This window comes from Herpailurus yagouaroundi, unplaced genomic scaffold (genome assembly GCF_014898765.1).
Source record: "Herpailurus yagouaroundi ecotype Mexico unplaced genomic scaffold, PumYag 210, whole genome shotgun sequence".
NCBI lineage: Eukaryota > Metazoa > Chordata > Mammalia > Carnivora > Felidae > Herpailurus > Herpailurus yagouaroundi.
Window position 1 is genome coordinate 2,475,368 of NW_024412441.1, and position 12,389 is coordinate 2,487,756.

The window sequence follows — 12,389 nt, forward strand, 5'->3', positions numbered from 1 at the left end:
TTGCCACATGTTTACATCTTTCCAAATAGCTGTCCCCTGAACCAAAAGGGCCTGCCTGACTATGGCATGGTCAGAAGGGGTCCCTTCAACTTATCACATCTAGAAATGCCACAGACAGAAACGCTTCCGGGCTATTTGCTAAGAAAACTAGCATAAGCTGCTTATCAGAAAATATTACATTTTCCCTGAAAGGTGAGCTGTTTTGTCAGAGGCTTGGGCTGTGTGAAATTCCTTTTTTGTCATGATAGGTCACTGCACTGAAGCTAACCGGAGACTGCCATCTCCCCAGTGGATGCCAGGGCCCTGGGCAAAATCCTGCAAAGCTAGCCTTTGTTTTCAGGACAAGTGCGCTATGGTTGGAATCCAAGCCCTATATAAATGTAAGTGGCATTAGCATTGTGATAATTGTGCAATTTTTAAAGACATATCAATCAACTTACCTTGTGGATCCAGACCCTACACAAAGCTCGGTGTTCTCTAGTTCCTCACGCTGGCTGAAAAACGTGGCAGAAAATATGTCGTTCTTCTTTTTTTTCTAAGCTCCTCAGCTTAAGGTTCAAGATCCAAAATGCTGGTACCTGAAAGTGTACCACAAAGGGCCAAGGCCTTGAGTTTCAGGTCCTGTTCTGTTACTTAGTGGTGGCATTGGGCAGGTCTTTCCAAATCTCTGCCACTGTTTCCACATCTGTAAAATGTCAATGAAAGTACCGTTTCTCTCTTGGAGTAATTATGGGACTCGTGGGAAAACATGGAAGTAAAAATTCTTGTTCACTGCACCAGCCGGGACAAATGTAGACATGGAAATGACCATGATTATAGTAGAAGGTGTTATCAGATTCCACACAATCACGGCGAGAGGCTAATCACTGCCACTCTCAGCGCTGAGTTTTACACTCAGTGTGTTGGGCTCAGCCAATCAGTGTACTGTTTTAATGCTGGGCCGATTAACGACCTAGGAGGATTGGATTCTGCCTGGTTTATGGTCTGGACTATACAAATTTGCATTTTGACCAGAGACCTGGAAGAATTTACTGTGCTTCATGAGGTTTTACAATGGAGTCTATTAAATGTAATAATATTAATAATAACAATAATAATAATAATAATTGAACACTCAAAAGGGTAAACGGCTTTCTCGAAGACATAATAGCTACTAAAGATCAAGATTTAATTTACACCTGACTCTGTCTGGGTCCAAATAGCATCATCCAGAGACGTGCAGCTTCATAGACTCTGTGCCTGAGAAAGCTTCTGAGAAAGGCGATGACCAGCTCTTTCCTTTAATTCTCAAGAGCAGAGAGAAACGGTTTACATGCGATTCTTGTAGATGTAAAGACAGAGCACCCAGGCTCACGTTTGGAGCAGAAGTATGAAAAACATACCAAATTTACCTCCCTCTCCCTTTCATTTAGAAGACTCAAATTCTCTTTCTCTCTCTCTCTCTTTTCCTCCTTCTTTCTGTCCCTCTTCTCCTCCCAGCGTTTTTTTTCTTTCTCTCTCTCCCTCCCTCTTCCCATGTCTCCTTCTCCCTTTTCTCTCTCCCTCTCTCTAGGAGAAACATTGGCCCAGGAATAAAAACACAAGACTTCAGGCATCAGAACCATATGGGGACACCAGCTCCACTACCTTCTAGCTCTGCACTTAGGTTTTGACTTAACTGCTCAGACCTCGGCATCCTCACACCTGAAATAAACCCACGCTCCTTCTCTCTATGTAAGGCCATGGGTGGACCATGGAAAATAGCATAAACAAGGTGCCTAGCCGGGTGCTCTCCATTAAGGAATGGAAATTCCTTCTCTAACCTGTACATAATATCTGAACAAAAGGTATGAGAGCAGCAAACTCAGATCGCTCAGATTTTATCACTTTCTAAATATAAAGATTCTCATCAACTTGGCGTGTTTTTACTGAATCGAGTGACTATTTTCACATCATGCAGAGGGAGGCAGCGTTTTTTCAGGATTGTGTGTCATTTGGCTACCGGTTCATGGATGCACCTTGCATGGCCTCTACGGTTCTTTTCCATGGTTGTCTAGCGGTCAGGCTCAAGGCCTGTCCTATGTGCTCGGTGATCAATATATTCCAGCCTCGTCCCTTCTCCATCTCTCCTTCTCCCCTCCCCAGTGGTTCTGACACCTGCTTTGCAGCCAGCGCAAGGTCTGAACTCCAGAGGAGAGGGGTCTAGGAGAGCTCCGGGAATGGGTTTGGTTTGCGTTATTTGCAGTAACTGGTTGTAGGCGTTTTTAGCTTCTAATCTCATGTCCTTTTCTGAGCTGGTTACAAATCAACTCTAATTACCAGCTTCAATGTCCAGTATCAGGCAGGAGCTAAACAGTACTGAAAGACACTACTACTTGAAGTCAAAAGTAGCCCCCCACGTGAGGGACAGGAAGCAGCCCCTGAGACTCCAGGCGCCCCTCCCCATGGACATTCCCTGAATTCCTTCCAACTGTTACTTCCTTTTCTTAAGTGTAGAGAATATTTTTCTGACTATGAAGAATCACAAGCCATGTGCCTACAAAGCACACCTGTGATATGGTAGGTGTTTCTGTTCTGAAAATGACTGTACCGGAACCATACTGACTGCATGGGAAAGCAAAGTGATGGAAGAATTTGCTGGAACCTTTTATTTATTTGTTTATTTATTTGGAAAAAAAATGGTAGATGAATCACTTAACCCACCGTGGAGAAGCGAGGTAAAGAGAGAATTGTTTTTCTGACAATTACCCGTGGCTCAAGTAATCAGAAGGCCACGATAGAACCCTCTGAGCTGTGCCACTGTGGATTCGCTCTGAATAGATAAATATAATCTAAAACACTTAGATCTTACGTGTTCCAAAATTGTCTGCCTCCTGGATTTGCCACTATTCTTATTATTCCAAAGCGTACACGTATTTCTGTTTCAAACAATGGTAATAAGACACATTTTTGAATTGAAGGAAGGCTCTATAATCTAGTGTATCTTTTTGTGGTGCGTTCATCTGTAAATGTAGCTTAAAAACCATAAAGCACTATACAACAGAAGGCATTTACTGTGGGTGCTATGTGCCTTTTTTATTTTTACACGTAACCACGATAATAATAAAAGGATTCCTGACCTGCTTGCATGCTAGCGATCCTGTTTCACCAGCCCCTTTGCTTCCTCGTGAATTTGCAGACCAGACCTGGTGAACCCTTTCCAATCTGACAAACGTCACCACCCATCCACCCGAGTCACCATATGTGGCTCCAGCTAAGAGTATCACCACACAATCATACATTTTTACAATGGGTCCATAAAACAACCATTATAATAAATGTCTGCTTAATTAATACATTAGGACAGAAAGCAATTTATTATGCTCTTATTTGCTATCATTCTCCCTGCTCAAATTTAATAATGCAAAAAGGTTTCTCAGATGCCAACCCCTGGAAATAATAAAAATACATTCATCATGGATGTTGAATGCAGACACGTCTGGCAGTACTGCTGGCAAAGAGGAGGCAGTCAGATGTGGAGAGAGAAGTCGGGGCTGTGTGCGCAAGCTTGGCTGGCGGGAATCGAGTCTCTCCGATGGAGGAAGGAACCTAGTGCAATGCTTGGCATGGCAGAAAGGAAGGTGCCCAGAATAACTATTATTACAATATGCAACAAAAGGCGGCGGGGGGGGGGGGGGAGAAAGGGAGCAGGGGTGAAAAGCTTTCAAGTCAGTTAAATTCATGAGGGCTATGGAGGCTCAAATTGAAATTATCTCACTCTGTGCTGATAAATAAAGGAGCTCGGGTACCTAAATCATGACACTAACTATACGTTTCGATTTTTTTAAGTAGTGATTAGGTGGATACTCTGGGGAACCTACCAGCCTTCACAGAGATAACAGACTCAACTTAATATCAACTTAAAAAGAGACTTGAATTCTAACCAATCTCATGTAATGAATTGAAATTCTATAGCTTTCAGAGGGGGGGGAAGATAAAAAAGCGACACGGCTCCATCCTCTAACTTGCTGTCAGGAAATATAATTTGTGCTCTCGGTGATTCACCTAGCTCATATGCAGCATGCAAATTTATTTCCCTAATAATCAGACCTGGAGATTGCCCAAGAGGATTAATAGCATCATTCCTTATGACCGCCAGGATATTATGCACCTCTGACATGGAAAAATTGTGTTAGTTCTACAGAGAAAACGCAAGGATATTTGTCCTGCTAGACAATATAATAGGCTGGTGCATCATCAGATTACAATGTCATTTCAAAAACCTTGAATACAAATAATGGACAGTGGGGGAAATGTTGGAACAACCTCCCTTAATTCAGTAGCCTTGAATTCACATGTATTTCTGTGTGTGCTAGGCGGTGTATGCATATTTCTTTTATTAGAGCTTTCCAACATTGCATGCAAAAAGGCAAGGGTATTTTATATTCCATGAGATCTTGTCATTGTTTCTTGGCAAACAGATGAAAAAGACACGAGGAAAAGGGTTCTCTCTATGGTTTTGCTTTCTTTGTAACCCACCTATACACAGCCGAAGATAGCGTTCAGAAGCAGAACTTGCATTGGTATCCGCTGATTATCTGGAGTTTACATGTGGGGTGTGCTCCTTGGTATGTATACAAACATGGGTATCTACTAATGTAGCTTCCACTCCTGTCTTTATTCAAACATGAAGTCGTCCATATCTTTAATCGCTGAATATTCGATACTCAAGGTAAAAGCAGTATATTTCACAGTCGTTGTTTGGGACTATATTTTATTTTATTTCTTTATCTTTGACAAGGAATCGGTCAGAAATTTTCCAGAACGGTAATGTCTCCAGCTGTACTTTAGACCAAAGAACGCTGCCTTGAGACAAGACCAAATTTCATTATTATGCGCATGGGAGCAATAAGATTAGCTCCTACTGTTGCCCCTAAGGCGGAGCCGCACGATGAGCCAATGAGATGATGCTAATGTGCACGTTAATAGTATTCTGCTAGAAGAAGTTGGGATAATTAAACATGTACCGTCTCTTTAAGACAGAGCCGCACACATTTTCTTCGGATGGGTGTTTACAAGAATTCCAATTTCAGGTCAGAGCCATTTCTGAGATTGCTTAAGAAAGAGATGGGAATAACTTATCTTATTCATGTATTCAAGGAACCTTATAAAATGTGCAAAACATAACAGTTTTAAGGGGCAAAACATGCATCTTATCTTGACAGAGCTGCTTTATTATGTGTACCGTTGTATACTGACCTAATATATGGAGCATTTTTAGCTAATATACCTTGCAGGAAACCAGCCTTTAATGTGATGGATTTTATGGTATCTCATTAGGGTGTGTTTATATAACCTGATACTAAACACGTTTTCAGATTCATGTTCCTTATTAAAATTGTGAGCCACATTGATTTTTAGTTGGAACAGCCACAGAGTCATTTTTACCATTAAGAAGGGTAGCTCTGAACTTATTCCCAGAGCACAACTGTTTTCTGTACAAACTTGGGGACTTCCCCTTTTACAGCTTCAATTAGCACCGTGGTCTTCGTGGCATGGAACACTGTCCTCTGATTGCTTGGAAGTGTCTGTTAGGTTATTATCCATAATGCAGAATTGTTCATTGCATAGGAAGTCCCCCCGCTTTGTTTTCCTGGAAGAAAAAATAAATCTATTAATTCTCCTGTTGTTTTCAGATCGATATCTTTGATTTTATGAATTAGCCCCAAATAATACTGATATATTGGCCCTGAAGTGTACATCTCTTCATATCTGAGCTGCTGACGTTTTCATAACTGACACCACCAGTTATGACAGCGTTTGTGTGAAAGTGGCAAATTAAGAGAAAAGGGGGGTGGAATCCCTTAACATTGCGAGTTGTGTTAAACAAAATAATGACTTTCACATGGTGAAGTCTCATTTTGTAAACTGATCCTGTGGGGTAACTCAGAAAGTCAGCCGTAAATAGTGTCCCAAGGTATTTCAGTGGAGTCAGGGGAAATAATGACCTGGAGGTACTGTAAATAGTTTAAATTATTCGAAGGTCCTTCTAAGAAATGTAATGTGAGAAGGGAGAGAAGTGCTTTTTCTCTATTGTGAAGCGAGTACCCTTTGGAGGTGATCCAAATTCAGAATGCAAATATTTAGAGAAAAGGACAATCTTTCGAGAAAAGCAAAAACTTTACTTTTCTTACTTGTTACAGCGAAGCTAGTGAACACAGTCCAACCAGGGCAGAAAAAAAAAAAAAAAAAAAGCGCATATCCAGACAGAAGCACGATTCTGTTTATTTCACTTTTGCGTTTCAAAGTAAGTCACATGCCTTTAACAGGGAGAGGGGGGACTAGATTTTTCACAGTGACATACAGAAAACCTATGGAATGAATATCATTACCCCCTGATAGATTGAATATTGTTAATCGTGTGATTTCATTTTAACCATATTTATAACTTTAATTATAATCTTGGAATTGTAGTTCACAAACCTCGAGCAATCGCTCTCTGTGTTTGGCCTAAGAAATTTTAAGTCAGAACTTGTTCTGAGAAAAGAAGACCGTTTCCCTTTATTTTGCCTCTGGCGGGCTATTCATTGTTAAACATTAAAGTTGTGTCAATTACTTTCATATTTGATGATTATCCCAGTTTTTCCACCAGCTAATCAAGTCTTCTTTAAAGACGTGTCTGGCAGTGACTACGAACCGGTTTGTGCTTTTTGTCTCCTAGTTAACCATAGCAATTGGTTATTTTAATTCACCCCACCACCCTACTACCCATCACCATCATTCCCAACTAAGATAACAGGACGACTTACCCATTCATTTTAATCAGGGTGAGACTGAACTTTCAAAGTTACTCTTTTGCTAAATACAAGAGCCAGGTTCACGTACTGGTTTTAAATGGGGATGAACCGAGCTATCCTGAGAACAACTCTGTTGTTAGTATTAACAGCTTCACAGTTATTCGGCTTGAGGTGTAATTATTTTACCATTATTACATGCAAAGCTTTTAACAAAACAGTCGTTCCCTCCATTTAAGCAGAGTTTTATAATTTATTACATCTCTTTGGTCATCAACACACTATACAAACAGTTGGCCACCGGTGACCAATTACATTAAGGTTAAGCAACATAACTTTAAATTAGAAATAAGCTAATGTATCTTCATCAAGGGCCTGCTGTGTTTTCACTGCTGTTTATGAGATGATACTAAATGTGGATATAGAGCACGCTCACTGGGACCAATTCCTTTCGGCCTGAAAATGGGAAAGTCTCGAGTGTACCCGGGTCCAGAGCTAATTAATGGGATAACATCTGCTTTAAGCATTCAGCTGGAGTAATTTCTATCAACTTCCCAGCGAAGGTGCAGGGGAAACTGTCAGAGAACTAAGTATCTATCATGAACCATATTAATCTGTGACAGGACTGCAAAAGGCACATTTCGGTCTTGGTTTTATATTGATTTGGGGTGCTGCTATTATCAGCAGGGGGTTCCCTCCCATTCTCCCTCTCTTTGATGCATGAATAATTGTGGGGTCTCTACGCAAATAGCCTATTTATATACACACAGGCCAGAGAGCTGGTCATGTTTTCAAAAATTCAGTGTAGAGGAGATAAAAGACAAGAATAAAACAGCCATGTTCCTCCTGAAACAATCAGTTTTAGCCACAAAGACATTTATGTTGTTTTATCGTATTACTTAAAAACGCAGCAGGATTTGCTAAAGAGAAATACCAGTACTGTAAAACAAGCTTCAGAAGGGATAAGCCCACTTATTTCGTGTTATTTCATGTTATCAGCTCTTGTACAACATGATTCCGGCTTTAGTAGCAACTAAATAAAGGCACCTGTCCTGTGCAGTCATTTACATAAATCCAACCTGAATGGAGGAAAAAAGTAATTCTCTGACACCTTACGACATGTGACACGTGCGGAAGTAGCAAGAGCAGCCATTCCCTTGGCAGCAGCCTCCCACCAAGCTAACCCTTTATTTTGTACCAATCCTGTATTCCGTACTTAATGTTTTGTTCGTTTCTTTGTTTTGCAGCGAAGCGGGAGAAAGAGTTCATTTTAATTAAGAGTTCAGGGAGAGGTGGTTCCGTGTGTCTGCACTTTTGGAGTAAGTCCTGTACGCCTCCAAGGCAGTCACACAAGCCAACAGCACTGAGCTCTACAATCCCAGTGGTCAACAGAAAGACGAAACATATAACTGTTCTTAGCGGTTGAGCTGCAGTATGCTGATGTTCCTTTTTAATAATCCTGGACCCAATAACTGGCATACATAAAATGTGATCCTGAGGAAGAAATCGCAAATTCACCTTGGCCTGAAAGCTCACGGGGTCAAAGGCCAAATGTCAGCTCACAATGAGTACGGGGGAATTCACCGGCTCAAATCCCACAGCCTCCCGAAAAGGGTCCCGTTCAGGGTTATTTATGGAAATGAAAATGGGAGAAGAATCAAGATATTTTTTTAAAGAACCTTAACACTTATACCATAGAGGGGGGAGATATTTCTTCAGATAGTTAATAATCCAACAAAATTTTTAATATTGCCAAATTGAAATTGTGGCTGTCCCCAGTTCACATATTTATGCAATAATCTTGTAGTAAACTAATAAGTTGTGTTGGTTAATTGCCAAGCTATTTTGCATACAGTTAAGTTGTGCATATAAAAATACGCATGATGAAACATGTAGTATTTTATACCCCAAAGCAACTAACATGCTCATACCTAATGCATGCACACACACTGCAACCCAGGACAAATTGCTCATGTTAGTTACTACCACAGGCTGGCAGGCCGGAAAATACATTTGGTGCCTAATATGCATAAGCACAGAAATATGGTCAGGCTCATTACTGTAATAAAGCTGTGATTTGCCAGCAGGATCAGTAGAAACACACTTGAAGCAGTCTGTCCCTTCCACTAGTTCATGTGCCATAAAGCAATGAGGTTGTAACAAGGGTGAATCCTCAATTCAGTTGGGCTACCTTGTCTGGGTTATTTGAACCCTTATTTGCCTTAAGGGGCCCATTTGCTTGTCCTAATGTGTACACAGTGATAATGTAGCCATTTACGCAATAAGGAAGGTCTGCAAAACAGTAGTCTGCTCTGCAATAATGCGAAGTAGCAAGAGTGTGGGGAACCGGCAACCGTTGGTCCAATTACATAATTCTGCGGAGACGTCTTCAGATCAGAGAGGTGGCTTTTGAATGTGCTTCAGAGCAAGTGGAGTACTGGACAAGAAAAAGCCAAGTAGATTTCTTTTTAGTGCTCTGATAAAATTAGAATCACGTTGATGAAAGAAAATGCCCTGGGTCCTCTGCTTGAAGTTTCCATATTAAACAAAAGACTTTTGAAAAATTATAGAATTTACCTTGAGTAGAATTGATATCGCTTCCATGAAGGTGGAAGTTTCCTATTTGGAAAGAAGGCGTTAAGGTGTCATTTCCCACGGGACAGAAAGGGAGTTCAGTGATTACTCAAGGACAGTCTGAGCGCAGAGACGAAGTTAAGGTGGCCCCAAATGTGCCACGATGCCCCTCGATGACCTCAAGTATTGTGGGGCCCTGTCTTTGTTGTTGCAGTCACTGGATGGGCTTGTGAAGGCCATTCTTTGTAGAGAGCTAAAAAACTGAAATCCAAGTTTGAGGTCCACTGGCAGGAGCTCTGAAGATCCTATAGTACGTATTTTACTTTTATGTTTTTCTTTTTGTTTTTTTTTTTTTTTTCTAGCTTTAAATGAAAGCTAGTTCTGTATTTTTACATACCCATGTAAACAGGCTGAAAAGCTGGTAGTGGAATATAATTAGGAAGAAAAAAAATATCTATAAAGCACAAGTCTTTCCCAAGGTTTGGAAGAGATCCTACTCATCAACTAGAAGAAAATAATCCAGAAAGTGGCACATTCTACTTGCAGCACTATTTACCATACTCTCCTACGATAAATACCAAGAGTGCCAAAGAAGCATTGTTGCTCTGGCCAACCTCAATTAACTGCTTCTTGTAACACTATGCTGACAAAGATTCTGAAGTCACAGGAGGTCTCAACATGCACAAAGAAGGGAATGGTGGCGTGGATTCCAGCTCTCTCCACCCTCGGGTGCCAATGACCAGTTCCAGACGTCATTCCCAGCACTGCCATCCTCTGTGGTCTGAGAGGCCCCTCTGCATTCCTCATTCTTCAAGATGCAACTTCACAGAACACTTCCAGAACTTCTTCACCCTGGCGTGCTAAGAACTTTGGGTTGGAGTACATAAAGAATGAGTGTACACCATTCACAGTAGTTATATGTGTTATTAAATATGAATCAGGTTCTAGCCGCCTACCTTCACATGGGAAATGGAATATGTAAAAATAATTTTATGTTTATGTTGATTCTCTTTGGGAAATGGACATGCCATGGTGTAAGTAAAATGGACATACCCATGGCTAACGGGGAGCACATCTAGGTTGGCCTGATGGAAAAATGGAGAAGACAGCTCTCTGGGTAGTAAAGTTTTGCTGGGATTCAGAATATTTGCATCCTGCCAGTATTCTCCCCCACTGGCCTCTGATGCCAGCAGAATTGCTACTATGAGTTGACGTATCATCTCCAGGATGCCTCAAGTTGAAGGCAAGCAAACTACCACGCAGGGGTACTAAATCAATAAGCTTATTCCCTAATATCAAAGCAGCTGATAACTTCCAAAGAGAGGGTACGAGCTAAGGGAACTGCAGGATCTTTCCTGTTATTTATCTTAAAGAGATGGAACGTAGATGGAGTAGGAGCGTTAGCAGCACAGATCTATGCTGGAAAGGCCTCTCCAGACAGAGCTGACCGTGAAGGCTCTGGGTTCCGCAGGGTAAAGCATGTCAAATCCAATCAACAAACATTTTTAACACACCTCCTAGATGCCCTGGCATCCATTGCATAATGCACAGGTGTGGCATGAGCAGATGTTCGAGGGTCACAGAAAAAATGGCTTAGTCTGAGAGATCTCACTGCTCTTGAAGAGGCCGCTTTTCCTTGTTTTTATTTATTATGATGATTTTTTTTTTAAACTGTGATTTTTGTACTCAGCCACAGAAAGTATAAAACCACAACTAGCATTTTTCCACTTGTACCACTTTGAGAGCTTTGTCACATTTCTGAGAATTGAACATTTTCCCCCACGTGGGCACTTTCGATATCACGTTTCATCTCAGTGAAATTTCCCCTCCCGCCCCCAGTGCTCTGCTTACACAGGCGCAGTCTCTGCCCTTGAAGTGCTTATGGTTTCGAGGAAGAGGACAGATGAGGCAAACGGAAAGAATACCCTACCAACACTGAATATTACGAACGGCTCTGGAGAGCATCAAATAAATAGCGCACCGTGGGCGGGTGCATCGTCACCCCCATGGGCCCCCATGGGAAAGGCAAAGGCCACCTCTGCTGGGGGCCATCAGGAATAGGCCTAGCGCGCGTTTCCTGAAGTGACTCAGGGCTGCTGCCTAGCTTACCTTCAGAGTGGAGGCTGGATCTCATCCCGGGAAGAAAGTCTCCTTCAGTGGGAACACAGGCATCAGTCTGGGACCATCATATGTGGCCACTTTGATCATTGGCGCACTCTTTTCCAGACTGGCCCTGTTCAGCTGGAGGTTCCCTGGGGGAAATGCTGGTTCGGGGAAACAAAAACAGCTACTGATGTTTACTTTAAAGGCATTTCCGTTCTTTGGCTTTTCTTGTCTTCCTTTCTCCCCATGTTCCCTTTTTCCTCCCACCCCCACTTGCAGCCTCCCTAAGGTCTCCCTAGATTTGATCTACTGACCTGGGTGCTGAGGCTAGATTTGAAATCTTCTGAAGGGTCCTTAACATGCCAGAGTTAACAGGCCTGCCTGGGCCTGCTGCTGTCTCCGAACTGCCACAAACTCCAAGGATTGTTTGGCAATAAAAACCAGCTATAAAAGTGTGAAAAATACCAGAGACCCAAATGCAAGAGGGAGGCGGGGGAGGGGGGCATGGCTCTTACACCCTTTTAGTGGACATCTGATTTATTTTTTAAGCGGAAAAGCTACTTTTATAGCTACTGTAGTTCAATTATCTCTAATTTTACACATTTTATGCAAATTCTCCATCTTAATTGCAAATGAGAAGGGAACTTATTTTTTAAAGCAGAAAAACAAGGTATAGTTTTGTATTTCCTTTTCAATTTTTAATTCCTATTCGTGGTTCAGCACCATTAAACTTTTAAAACTCTTTTTACAGTTGTTTAAAATTATGTGTAATTTAAAGCACACTTGCATGTTCACAAACACCCATAGCCTTAAACAAGTAGCTAATTTTATTCCCAGACCTCGCTCTCCCTCTCCAAGAAGATACTTTGATGTTCTCCTAAGCGTAGTTTCAAAAGACTGCAAAAGGATACACTTAAAAGGTTTTACAAAGAAACTTACTGTCGTACAAATCAAGCACAT

General features: G+C 41.5%; 1 long non-coding RNA gene across 7 annotated transcripts in view; it reads right to left on the reverse strand.

The window, feature by feature from the left end:
- Window positions 1-463: 463 nt before the first annotated feature.
- LOC121016259 (uncharacterized) overlaps window positions 464-12,389 on the reverse strand; it is a 249,064-nt gene continuing 237,138 nt past the window's right edge. For 6 of the 7 annotated variants that reach the window (XR_005784185.1, XR_005784187.1, XR_005784184.1 and 3 more), the window contains 2 exons: window positions 11,436-11,590; window positions 6,220-10,193 (listed from right to left, as the gene is read on the reverse strand). This is a non-coding gene — a long non-coding RNA (uncharacterized LOC121016259). Of the gene's footprint in view, window positions 686-6,219; window positions 10,194-11,435; window positions 11,591-12,389 lie in introns of those variants that run through there. The other variant, XR_005784186.1, reaches the window with a different exon arrangement.